We start from the raw sequence: 13,740 nt of genomic DNA, 5'->3' as shown, positions 1-13,740 counted from the left end.
TGGTAATAAACAGATCCAATCAACAGCTCCCGGCTATGATGAATCTTGATCCCGACTTTGGACAACATCTGCTGCTAGTGACAAACAAAGAGGAAGTCAGCTCTCAGTGTCTATTGTATTCTGAAACTGTAAACCCATTCATGTCACAGGTGGAAAAGAAAAGCATTAAACCTGCAACATACATCTGCTTGGAAGAAGCATCACTGTTACTTTTCAGTAGCCTGACCTTGCCCTGAGCTGGTGAATGAGAACTGCAATTTGTCTAACGCATAACTAGTTCCTGTGGGGGCTGCCAAGGTGTCTCTAGTGGTAAATAATCTGCCTGCCAATAGAGAAGATGTAAGAGACACGGGTTCAATCCCTGGGTAGGAAAGAGCCCCTGGAGGAGGGCATAGTAATCCACTCCAGTATTCTTGCCTGGACAATCCCATGGATAGAGGAGACTGGTGGGCTACAATCCATAGGGTTGCAAAGAGTTGGACATGACAGAAGTGATTTAGCACATGCGAGTAATCTCAGCAGAATGTCAAGGGGAGTTTTGAGGCTTTGTTAGCATCGTGGGTCCATGATCAGTCATGTCCAACTCTTTGCAACCCTATGGACTCTAGTGTTTCAGGCTCCTCTGTCCATGGAATTTTTCAGGCAAGAATACTGGAGTGGATTGCTTTTTCCTACTCCAGGGAATCTTCCCTATCCAGGGATCAAACCCACATCCTCTGTCTTTCCTGAACGGGCTGGCAAATTCTTTACCACTGTGCCACTTCGCATCACTTTGCTGATTAAACAATATTCTCTCTGGGTAATAAAACATTTTATGAGGCTAGTTGCCTCTCACCTCAGGGAAATGTATTCCAACCTTCTGCCTCCTCTCCCTAACGTAATGTTGACTCCTTGGATAAAAATACAAGGAACTTCTGTTGAATGAGCTAACTGCTGGAAATATTATGGCTGCAAGCTGAAAGAAATGAGGTGCGTACCACAGACCACATAAAACAATGAAAGCAATTTAGAGACAAAATGTGCAGAGTAACTAGGAACAATTTTGCAATATCAAAAGCATATGAGTGACTGCTGCTTTGGGTGACTCTCTATAAACCTTGGTGTTTGCCCAGCCTAGCCTGGGAGCCCTTCTGTATGAGGCCCAGACAGCTAGCACCTTCCATTGTCAAAAATCAGCCTTCCTGGCCAGCCCATAGAGAGTCAAGGCAGCCATCAGGAACCAGAACTTTCCAGTGTGGTCCATTTCCTGCTGATTCAGAAGAGGGGCAAAAGCAAAGACAATTTGCAGCTGATTCAGTGGCCTGTGATCTGTATTTTTCCTTCTGGTTAGGTTCCCTGTTGTGGCTTCCCTGGTGGCTCAGATAGTAAGGAATCTGCCTGCAATGTGGGAGACCCGGGTTTGATTCCTGGGTTGGGAAGATCTCCTTCCTGGAGAAGGGAATGGCTGCTGCTGCTAAGTCACTTCAGTCGTGTCCGACTCTGTGCGACCCCATAGACAGCAGCCCACCAGGCTCCCCGTTCCCCGGGATTCTCCAGGCAAGAACACTGGAGTGGGTTGCCATTTCCTTTTCCAATGCATGAAAGTGAAAAGTAAAAGTGAAGTCACTCAGTCGTGTCCGACCCTCAGCGACCCCATGGACTGCAGCCTACCAGGCTCCTCCATCCATGGTATTTTCCAGGCAAGAGTACTGGAGTGGGGTGCCATTGCCTCTCCAAAGGGAATGGCTACCAACTCTTGTATACTTGCCTGGAGAATTCCATGGACTGTGGAGCCTGGCAGGCCACAGCCCATGGGGTCGCAAAGAGTGGGACCCAACTTGAGGAAGCAACACTTTGCACTTTTCAGATTCCCTACAGCTCTTTTAATGAAACACTTTGTTGAGCAAGTGCGCCATCTATGGGAGAAAACAGTTGTACTGATTCTACCCTTAACATCACCAAGATGATAATTTACACCAGACAGTGATCTTCATATGGGGGTGATTTTGCTCCCCTGGGAACATTTTTGTTAAGGACTGGAGACATTTTTTGTTGCCGTAACTGGGGTTGCAACTGGCATGTAATAGTTAGAGGGCAGGGATACTGCTAAACTTTATGCAATTCACAGGATACCCACCTCCATAACAAAATTTTTCCCACCTTTTCCCCTAAGGACAATGTGGAGAAATTCTGCTTGAGAACAAGAGAATCTGTGAAATTTATGCTTACAGATGGGTTTCCTAGGCCAAAAAAAAAAAAAAATTAGTCTTTGATTTAAATCTTTTCATATTCCCTACCACTGCTTTAAGTTTTACATCTCCCCACTTTGCTATGAGCCATGAATTTTCAAACTCTTTCACACTAAGGTGTTAATGACTTAATATATTAATCTACATCTAGGCTATTTGAGAAAGGGAATTAGAGAGAGAGGACAATACTCCAGACAAAGAAATGAATTTCTAACAGTAAAGTTTTAGGGCCCACTCTTTGGGACCCCATGGACTGCAGCCCTCCAGGCTCCTCTGTCCATGGAATTCTCCAGGCAAGAATACAGGGACTAATACTTTGGGTTCAACTTACCTTTGTGGCTGATTAGGTAAATAAAAATTTATCAATTTGTGTTCAAACCACTGTAGTGACATTATCATTGTAAATGTTCTCATGGTATGAACACAATACTGAGAAAGATTTCGGCTTTCTTGGCTTCTTCCCTCAACCCATGCAATTCAGTAGGTCACCGTTCAGTTTACTAAGTGGAGCTTTGCAGAACTAAAGACTCAGGGTCAGCTTCATAGAGATTTTCCTTCTGTCCTTGGAAAAGAACATGTTCCCCTAGAGTTTAGGATAGAGCAGATTTTTATAAAAATATAGCCTTGGATCAGACTTTCCTGTCCTTTGAGGACTCTGCATTGTAGACTAGGAATAAAACTTTGCAGCTTCATGCTTCAGGATTGTCATAACCTCAAGTGCTTTTAGACACCCCTGTATCATTGGGAGGACTCTTTGTACCACCTGCAGATCCTTCTGCTATCCCACTCGAGGGATACCCTACTCTAGCTATATTAGCACACTAAAAGAAAGGATAAGCCCATTAGCCTAAAAAGATGAGCGTCTCTCTTCATCAGCGTGGGTTTGTCTCTATTCTCCATTCTCCAATAACCCAGGATTAAATTCACCAACCAATGAGCACCTGCAGCAGACAGCACGGGAATGCAGAGATGAATATCAGAGTCCCACTCAAGAGATGTCTGAGCAAGTGCATTGTTCCTGCATTGCCTGCCTCCAGAACATTCTTCTTTATGGCATGTGGCCCTGCTTGTTGCTGTTCAAGGAAAACAGGCTTCTTTGAAAGTTACCTGCCCATCTGTTTGGTCATTAGCAACCTGTGCATGCATGCTTAGCCATTCTGTCGAGTCCAACTCTTTGCAACCCCAGGGACTGTAGCCCAGGCTACAGGCTCCTGTGTCCATGGAATTTTTCGGTCAAGAATGCTGGAATGGGTAGCCATTTCCTTTTCCAGGGGATCTTCCCCACCCAGGGACTGAACTCATTGGCAGGCAAGTTCTTTACCACTGAGCCCCCTGGGAAGCCTCATTAGCAACAGCAGACTAAGTATTAATGCCAGGAAATCACCAAGATCTTGCCTAGGTTTTCCAGTCAATATCTAGATTTCTACACTATGACCGCACCAGAGTATGCCGTGAGAAATAGTAGCGCATCCTAAAAATATCTGTTAAATGAGTAATGATTTAATAACTTTCTTCTTCAAGCACCATCAGTATGAAATTGTACAGTTTTATGGGAAACCTTGATTTATTGGTACTGAAGATTGCCTTGGCGCAGCCAGTTTGCTTCATAATTTGTGGGAAAGAAACAAGATTAAAAAAAAAATTTGAAGGGAAAAAATGAGTTAAGAAAAATTGGCAACAGGGCTTGTGCAATATTAATCGTAATTGAGCAAAGAACATCCCTGCTGGATCTAGGGCACCTTTGTATACTCTGTGCCCTAATAAAACTAGTGTCTCCCAAGTATCTGATGTCTGATCATTGTCTTCAGTCAAATGGATCTGATGGGTAGTGAATGTTAAAATGATATTCTCAGTAATTATAAGAAAATAAGATACAGAAAATCATGGTGCAACACCTATAAACAACATAAACTGAGAAAGGGGCCCGGTTGTTCTCTTCTCAAGTAGGACTTGGTGAGATGGTTGGAGGAGTGCGGGGTGATGCGGGGAAGTGAATATAAGTGATGCGTAAATAAAGTAAAATCCTGAAACATTTCATCATCTTAGTTCCAAAAACAAAGACTTTCCAGGGTATTGAACACTTATTATAGGATCTAAATACAGAGAACAGGGACTCCGCTGGTGGTGCAGAGGTTACAACTCAGCGCTTCCAATGCCGGGGGCATGGGTTTGATCCCTGGTGGGGAAACTAAGATCCCATATTCCAGGGACAAAAATAAATAAATATAGTGAAGAAAACAGCTGACCAGGACTCTACTCCTAAAAGATCAACTTACAGTAGTTCAACCTGGGCTTCCCTGGTGACTTAGTGGTAAAGAATCCACCTGCCAATGCAGGAGACTCGAGTTTGATCCCTGGATCGGCAAGATCTCCTGGAGAACGAAATGGCAGCCCACTCTAACATTCTTGCCTGGGAAATGCCATGGACCTAGGAGACTGGGGCTACAGTCCATGGGATCTCAAATGAGTCAGACACAACTTAGCGACTAAATAACAGCAGTAGTTCAACCTAGGATTATAGGGTTTCAAAAAGATGCCATGTCTAAGCTATATACTCAGTCGTAGTTATGTGTAACAATGTTATTTGCTACTTAAAATGCTCCTACATTTTGATGTGCTTGAAAAATAGTTTGCTTCTTTTTGCTGTGCAGAAAAAATGTGTCCTAACATTATTAATACTATATCTGCAGAAGGCTTATATTACTAAGAATATGTAATTGCTTTTGTTACCAATAAATCAAGGTTAATAGTTAGGCAGTTTGGGGCAATTGCTTAGATTTCTCATGTTCCATTTGAAAGCAAAGTTATTAAATCATCACACATTTGTTATGAATTTATAAAGTCCTACAGTTTCAGTGACATACCGTGTGTACTTCAAACACAAAAGGCCAAATTTTCTACTCAAGCTCTTTAAAGAGCCATGTGTACGGTCAAGGATCTAAGAAACTGTGGGCGATATTTCTGCAGGTTTTACAATTATTTTGAGGTTAGAGAAAGGCCAAGATCATCTGACCAGCCCTCACAATATCAAGGCAGCCACAAGGAGCCAGACTCTCTAGAGCTATCCATTTCCTGCAGGTCTACGCACTATGCCGTTTCTTAATTATGTTTACTCTAATGCACCCACTAAGAGTTTTCTGAAGATTTGAAGACTTGCTGTTGCTCTTGAGTCACTAAACCTTGTCCAACTCTTTTGGACCCCATGGACTGCAGCATGCCAAGTCTTCCCTTTCCTTCACCATCTCCTGGAGTTTACTCAAACTCATGTCCACTGAGTTGGTGATGCCATCCAACCATCTCATCCTCTGTTGCCCCCTTCTCCTGCCCTCTATCTTTTCCAGCATCAGGGTCTTTTCCAATGAGCTGGCTCCTCACATCAGGTGGCCAAAGTACTAGAGCTTAAGCTTCAGCATCAGTCTTTCCAATGAATATTCAGGGTTGATTTCCTTTAGGATTGATTGGTTTGATCTCCTTGCTGTCCAAGGGACTCTCAAGAATCCTCCAGCACCACAACTGTCCATTCTCTTTGGGGACAGATTTAACTGTTTAAAAACAGAAAACAGGTTTGTTTGTTTTTTTTTTCATATTGATCTCAAATGTTTGTACTCCAGTCATTATAAATATCAACACTGATCCTAAACTACACCGTAAGGCCAGATTTTAAAATATGCATGTGGGTGTGTGTGTGGCCATACTCGCTTCTTCAGAGGCAACTCTTGCAATAACTGTAGACAGTAGGGAATGGTCTTTGCACATGTCACCACTCTTTACCTTGCAGCTTTTCTCTATGGGTTAAACGATTGCATTTTTTTCCATCACTTAGAATCAAATCTCCTCTCTAGCTTACAGTTAACTTTAATAACAGGTTGGTTCCTCTGTTCTCAACATAACTTCATTTTTCTCAAATGCATTCAAAGCTTGACATTCAGGATAACAGCAATAACCCAGCGGTTTCTGATTTAGTAAGTGGAGACCTCCTCTTTAATTCATATTTTTAATTAAACAAGATTTTCTTGGACAACTTCTATGTTCTGGACACTGTGCACTGTGTTGAAGGTACAATAATGAGCCACAACATATAGCCTCTGCTGTGGTGAGACAACGTTAGATGAAAATGCACCAATAGACATCAATTACTACTTGTGGTAAGTGAAGCAAAAACAAAAAAACATTAGGTGCTTTAAATAAGAATAATAAGGAGGGATCTGATTTAGATTTTTGAAGTCAGGAAAGTTTTCTCTAAAGAAAGGACATTGAATCTGAGACAAGAAAAATGAATAAGATCATTGTTGCCATTATGTCAGTTAATAGATTATACAGGCAAATTAATTTTGAAAGCAGCTATATCAACATGTGGACTCATTTTGACCTTATATACTCATATGTCACTTATGGGTGACCTAAGTAAATGTCACCCATTTACTTATTCTTCAAAAAATATTTATTGAGTGCCATCACCTTACAATAAATAAATACAAATATACAAAGATACATATTTTAAACATACGTGCTAAACCCATATGGGACTCCCTCTGTCTGGATGGGTATATAGGCTAATGTAATTCCTGCTCTTGACTTTTCAAAAAGTTCTTCAGAGAAGCAGGGCAGTAGAAGATAAATTATTCCCTTAATAAGCCTTTCCAGGAATCTTGCCCAGGAAGGAAGTCAATCTCACTAGCTGCTAGTTGTCAAAATCTCCCTTACTCATCTTTTTGCAAATCACATTAATATTTCTCGCCTCTTAATCTCCTCACACTCATTCCTTCATTGGTTTATTTCACTTTTGATCTTGGAACTCTAGATCGAGGCAACTTTTCTCTAAGTTAGGATGTTTCCACTTCCAGACAAAAGGGCTGCAAAGGTCTGGTGGACCAGGTAGAAAAGAGCAACCCCTCCTGAGGTCTGTCACAGTCCCACTGCAGGAATGACGGCCTGCCCACCAGCATAGAGTTGGTTATATTTCAGCCTTGGTAAACACCCTCCTTCTACCACCCTTGTGCTTGGCTCTTGCCCTGAGGAGCATGGTTCATTTTCCTCCCTGTACCACAAAGATCACAGAAAATGATTTACTATTTTCATTTGTAAGCTCTTTCTGTATAGCAGCCTGGAACACTGGCTTTGTCTTAAGTTTAATTTTTGCCCCTTGGAACAGGTCATCTGATCATTTCAAATCTGACTTCTAGTGTATGTATAATGGGGATATTAATGAATACTTACTCCAAAAGAATGTCTGTAAAGATTACATGAGATCATTCATATAAAGCACTTAGCACAATGCCTGGAACTTTGTAAGAATCCAATAAATCATAGTTGTTATTACTTCTGGTCCCTGGAAGGCAACCATCTGAGCCAAGAAAGCAGAACAGCCAAAGTTTCACTTTCATTTATTCATACATCTTATATTTCACTCCCAACCTACTGACGAGGGTTTTCCATGTTTAAAGTACAAATAAACTGGAAAGAAAATAGCCACTGAAGATGGTGACACATTTGTCATGAGTGCTCAGTCATGTCCGACTCTGCGACCTCATGGACTGTAGCCCACCAGGGTCCTCTGCCCATGGGATTCTCCAGATGAGAATACTAGAGTGGGTTGCCATTTCCTACTCCAGGGGATATTCCTGACCAAGGGATTGAACCTGTGTCTCCCACATCTCCTGAATTGCAGGTGGGTTCTTTCACCACTGAACCACTGGGAAAGTCCATATTATGTCACCCAGTAATATAATGTTATTATACCAAGAATGCTCAAACTAGAAATTCATCCCTTCTATTATTATTCTCTTCTAAAGAGAGTTAAGATGGCTGCTGTTCCTTAGTGCATTCAGGCCACCATAACAAAAGTATCATAGACAGAGTGGATTACAAACAACAGAAATCTATTTCTCACAGTTCTGAAAGTGGGGAAGTCCAAGATCAAGACACCAGCAGATCTGTAGACCCAAGTCCTGATTCATAGAAGCTGCCTTCTCTCTGTTCACACACGGCAGAAGGGGCAAGGGAGCTCTCTGGAGCCCCCTCCCTTTTTTTTTTAATATTTTTTTTAAATTTAATTTTATTTTTAAACTTTACAATATTGTATTGGTTTTGCCAAATATCGAAATGAATCTGCCACAGGTATACATGTGTTCCCTATCCTGAACCCTCCTCCCTCCTCCCTCCCCATACCATCCCTCTGGGTCATCCCAGTGCACCAGCCCCAAGCATCCAGTATCGTGCGTCGAACCTGGACTGGCAACTCGTTTCATACATGGTAGTATACATGTTTCAATGCCATTCTCCCAAATCTTCCTACCCTCTCCCTCTCCCACAGAGTCCAAAAGACTGTTCTATACATGAGTGTCTCTTTTGCTGTCTTGTATACAGGGTTATTGTTACCATCTTTCTAAATTCCATATGTATGTGTTAGTATACTGTATTGGTGTTTTTCTTTCTGGCTTACTTCACTCTGTATAATAGGCTCCAGTTTCATCCATCTCATTAGAACTGATTCAAATGAATTCTTTTTAATGGCTGAGTAATACTCCGTTGTGTATATGTACCACTGCTTTCTTATCCATTCATCTGCTGATGGACATCTAGGTTGCTTCCATGTCCTGGCTATTATAAACAGTGCTGCGATGAACATTGGGGTACACGTGTCTCTTTCCCTTCTGGTTTCCTCAGTGTGTATGCCCAGCAGTGGAATTGCTGGATCATAAGGCAGTTCTATTTCCAGTTTTTTAAGGAATCTCCACACTGTTCTCCATAGTGGCTGTACTAGTTTGCATTCCCACCAACAGTGTAAGAGGGTTCCCTTTTCTCCACACCTTCTCCAGCATTTATTGCTTATAGACTTCTGGATCGCAGCCATTCTGACTGGCGTGAAATGGTACCTCATAGTGGTTTTGATTTGCATTTCTCTGATAATGAGTGATGTTGAGCATCTTTTCATGTGTTTGTTAGCCATTTGTATGTCTTCTTTGGTAGATATATTCCTAAGTATTTTATTCTTTCCGTTGCAGTGGTGAATGGAATTGTTTCCTTAATTTCTCTTTCTGTTTTCTCATTATTAGTGTATAGGGATGCAAGGGATTTCTGTGTGTTGATTTTATATCCTGCAACTTTACTATAATCATTGATTAGTTCTAGTAATTTTCTAGTGGAGTCTTTAGGGTTTTCTATGTAGAAGATCATGTCATCTGCAAATAGTGAGAGTTTTACTTCTTCTTTTCCAATTTGGATTCCTTTTGTTTCTTTTTCTGCTCTGATTGCTGTGGCCAAAACTTCCAAAGCTATGTTGAATAGTAATGGTGAAAGTGGGCACCCTTGTCTTGTTCCTGACTTTAGAGGAAATGCTTTCAATTTTTCACCATTGAGGATAATGTTTGCTGTGGGTTTGTCATATACAGCTTTTATTATGTTGAGGTATGTTCCTTCTATTCCTGCTTTCTGGAGAGTTTTTATCATAAATGGACGTTGAATTTTGTTAAAGGCTTTCTCTGCATCTATTGAGATAATCATATGGTTTTTATTTTTCAATTTGTTGATGTGGTGTATTACATTGATTGATTTGCGGATATTGAAGAATCCTTGCATCCCTGGGATAAAGCCCACTTGGTCATGGTGTATGGAGCTCCTTTTATAAGGGCATTAATCTCATTCATGAGGGCTCTGCCTTCAGGACTTAATCATCTTCCAAAGGATCAAACCTCCAAATACCATCATGTTTAGGATTAGATGTTAACACTTTAAGAATTTAGGGTAAGTGACATGTTCAGTCTATAGTAACAATTTTAGTCCTATTGACACAATTCCTAATTCTTGGGAATATAACCTTACTTCCTCTGTATTTCCTTCCATCTTGGGGCTACATGCTCAAAATTTGAGTTTTAGGAGTTACCCAATCCTCTTCTGGAGAAGGAAATGGCAACCCACTCCAGTATTCTTGCCTGGAGAATTTCATGGACAGAGGAGCCTGGCAGGCTGCAGTCCATGGGGTCAATAAGAGTCAGACACGACTGAGCGACTTTCACTCACTCACTAAACCCTCTTGAGCCCTTTCACATCCAATTCTTGTAACATGAATGTATCCATTTCCTTAATTCTACATCCCCCACGTGCCAGCCTTTCCCCCTCCCCCAATCTTTTAAAAATCTTCCAAAGCAATATAGACATGTTCTTCAATGATTCCCCTGACTTCCTCCCCTGCAACTAAATCCTCCTTGTTCTTCAGGATTGAGGTTATAGCAGCAATTCTCCAACTTCTCCTCTTTGGAAAAATAAAAAAAATTTGTAAAAAAATTTGGTCAAGAATGTATCAAGATATTTTACTTGCAGCCCAATGATACTCCAGCAGATGATCATGGGACTGAATCCCAACAAAGAATCTTTCTTTGGCCCCAGTTTAGTGGCCTGTGTTTATGAAGAAACATCTTCCTTCCATCTAGTCAAGCTAACTATAGTTTGCTGCAATAATAATAATTGAATTACTCTCTCCCTTTACCCACTCCCATGCATTTTCTGACATGCTTAAATTTTTGGTCTTATAGATCTCTGAAGAATTATATATTCTTAATTGTCTTAGACATGATTGTTTTAATAGAATTTGAACTAGGTTTTTGTGCCCATCTTTGCCTAAAGATGGGTAAAATAAAGGACAGAAACAGTAGAGACCTAGTAAACACTGAAGAGATCAAGAAGAGATAGAAAGAATACACAGAAGAACTGTACAAAAAAGATCTAAATGAACCGGATTACTGTGATGGTGTTGTCAGTCACCCAGAGCCAGACATTCTGAAGTGTGAAGTCAAGTGGGCCTTAGGAAGCACTGCTGTTAATAAAGCTAGTGGATGCAATGGAATTCCAGTAGAGTTATTAAAAACCCTTAAGGATGATGGCACCAAGGTGTTACATTCAATATGTCAGCAAATCTGGAAGACCCAGCAATGGCCACAGGACTGGAAAAAGTCAATCCTCATCTCACTTCCCAAGAAAAATAATACCAAAGAATGTGCTAACCATCAGACAATTGCATTCATCTCCCTTGCTAGTAAGATCATACTTAAAATCTTGCGTGCTAGGCTTTAGCATTACATGAACCAAGAACTTCCAGATGTCCAAGATGGGTTTAGAAAGGGCAGAGGAACTAGAGATCAAATTACATGCTGGATCCTAAAGATAGGGAATTCCAAAAAAACATCTACCTCTGTTTCATCGACTACGCTGAAGCCTTTGTGTGGATCATAACAAACTGTGGAAAGCTCTTAAAGAAGTGAGAATACCAGACTATCTTACTTGTCTCCTGAGAAACCTGTAGGTGGATCAAGAAACAACAATTAGAACCCTGTGTGGAACAACTGATTGGTTCAAGATTGAGAAAGAAGTTCAATAGGGCTGTCTTCTGTCACCCTGTTTGCTTAACCTATACGCTGAGCACATCATGAGAAATGTCAGGCTGATGAATTACAAGCGGGAATCATGATAGGTGGGAGAAACATTAACAAACTCAGATGTGCGGATGATACCACTCTAATGGCAGGAAGCTAAGAGGAACTAAAGAGCCTCTTGATAAGGGTGAAAGAGTCGGTTTAAAGCTAAATGTTAAAAAAAAACTAAGATCATGGCATACAGCCCCATTCAGTTCAGTTGCTCAGTCGTGTCCAACTCTTTGCGACCCCATGAATCACAGCATGCCAGGCCTCCCTGTCCATCACCAACTCCTGGAGTTCACTCAAACTCACGTCCATCGAGTCGGTGATGTCATCCAGCCATCTCATCCTCTGTTGTCCCCTTCTCCTCCTGCCCCCAATCCCCATCAGGGTCTTTTCCAATGAGTCAACTCTTCACATGAGGTGGCCAAAGTACTGGAGTTTCAGCTTCAGCATCAGTCCTTCCAATGAACACCCAGGACTGGTCTCCTTTCGGATGGACTGGCTGGATCTCCTTGCAGTCCAAGGGACTCTCAAGAGTCTTCTCTAACACTACAGTTCAAAAGCATCAATTCTTCAGTGCTCAGCTTTCTTTATAGTCGAACTCTCACATCCATACATGACCACTGGAAAAACCATAGCCTTGACTAGACAGACCTTTGTTGACAAAGTAATGTCTCTGCTTTTGAATATACTATCTAGGTTGGTCACAACTTTCCTTCCAAGGAGTAAGCGTCTTTTAATTTCATGGCTACAATCACCATCTGCAGTGATTTTGGAGCCCCCAAAAATAAAGTCAGCCACTGTTTCCATTGTTTCTCCACCTATTTGCCATGAAGTGATGGGACCAAATGCCATGATCTTCGTTTTCTGAATGTTGAGCTTTAGGCCAACTTTTTCACTCTCTTCTTCCACTTTCATCAAGAGGCTTTTTAGTTCCACTTCACTTTCTGCCATAAGGGTAGTGTCATCTGCATATCTGAGTTATTGATATTTCTCCCGGCAATCTTGATTCCAGCTTGTGCTTCTTCCAGCCCCATTACTTCATGGCAAATAGAAGAGGAAAAGTGGAAGTAGTGACAGATTTCTTCTTCTTGGGCTCTAAATTTGCTGTGGATAGTGACTGCAGCCATGAAATCAGAACATGATTGCTTCTTAGCAGGAAAGCAATGGCAGACCTAGACAGTCTATTGAAAAGCAGAGACATTACTCTGTCAACAAAGGTCTGTATAGTCAAGGCTATGGTCTTCCCACTGGTCATGTATGGTTGTAAAGAAGGCAGAGTGCCAAAGAATTGATGCTTTTGAACTGTGCACTGGAGAAGACTCCTAAAAGTCCCTAGGACAGCAAGGAGATCAAACCAGTCAATCTTAAGGGAAATAAACCCTGAATACTCATTGGAAGGACTGATGCTGAAGCTGAAGCTCCAGTATTTTGGTCACCCGATGTGAACAGCCAGCTCACTGGAAAAGTCCCTGATGCTGGGAAAGATTGAGGGCCGAAGGAGAAGAGGACATCAGAGGATGAAACGGCTGGATGGCATCACTGATGCAATGGACATGAACTTGGGCAAACTTCGGAAGATGGTGAGGGACAGGGAGGCCTGGCATGCTGCAGTCCATGGTGTGTAAAGCGTCACACATAATTAGGCAACTGAATAACAAAAACAGCAATGCTAATGGTAAAGAACCCATCTGCCACTGCAGGAGACATAAGAGACAGGGGTTCAATCCCTGGGCTGGGAAGATCCCCTGGAGGAGGTCATGGCAACCCACTCCAGCATTCTTGCCTGGAGAATCCCATGGGTGGAAGAGCCTGGAGAACTACAGTCTATGGACTGGCAAAGAGTCAGATATGACTAAAACAACTTAGCATGCACAGATATGAAAAAGAGCCTAATGGGCTTTTGTAAGCAAACCATAGAAAGTACAAGAGTGCATGGAATTAGGAGTTCCACATGTCCACAGAACTCTCTGGGTTTCACCTCTTCCTCTTTCAGAAGTGCTGGCATTCTGTAGTAAATTCTTTGACTTGCTGCTTCTGGGACTAAAATCCTTATTTGCCAGTTGCCTTTAACTGTCAGCCATCTTCAGGAATTGCCT

Source organism: Bubalus bubalis, chromosome 19 (assembly GCF_019923935.1).
Source record: "Bubalus bubalis isolate 160015118507 breed Murrah chromosome 19, NDDB_SH_1, whole genome shotgun sequence".
NCBI classification, from domain to species: Eukaryota; Metazoa; Chordata; class Mammalia; order Artiodactyla; family Bovidae; genus Bubalus; species Bubalus bubalis.
Note: the sequence above shows the minus strand (reverse complement) of the source record.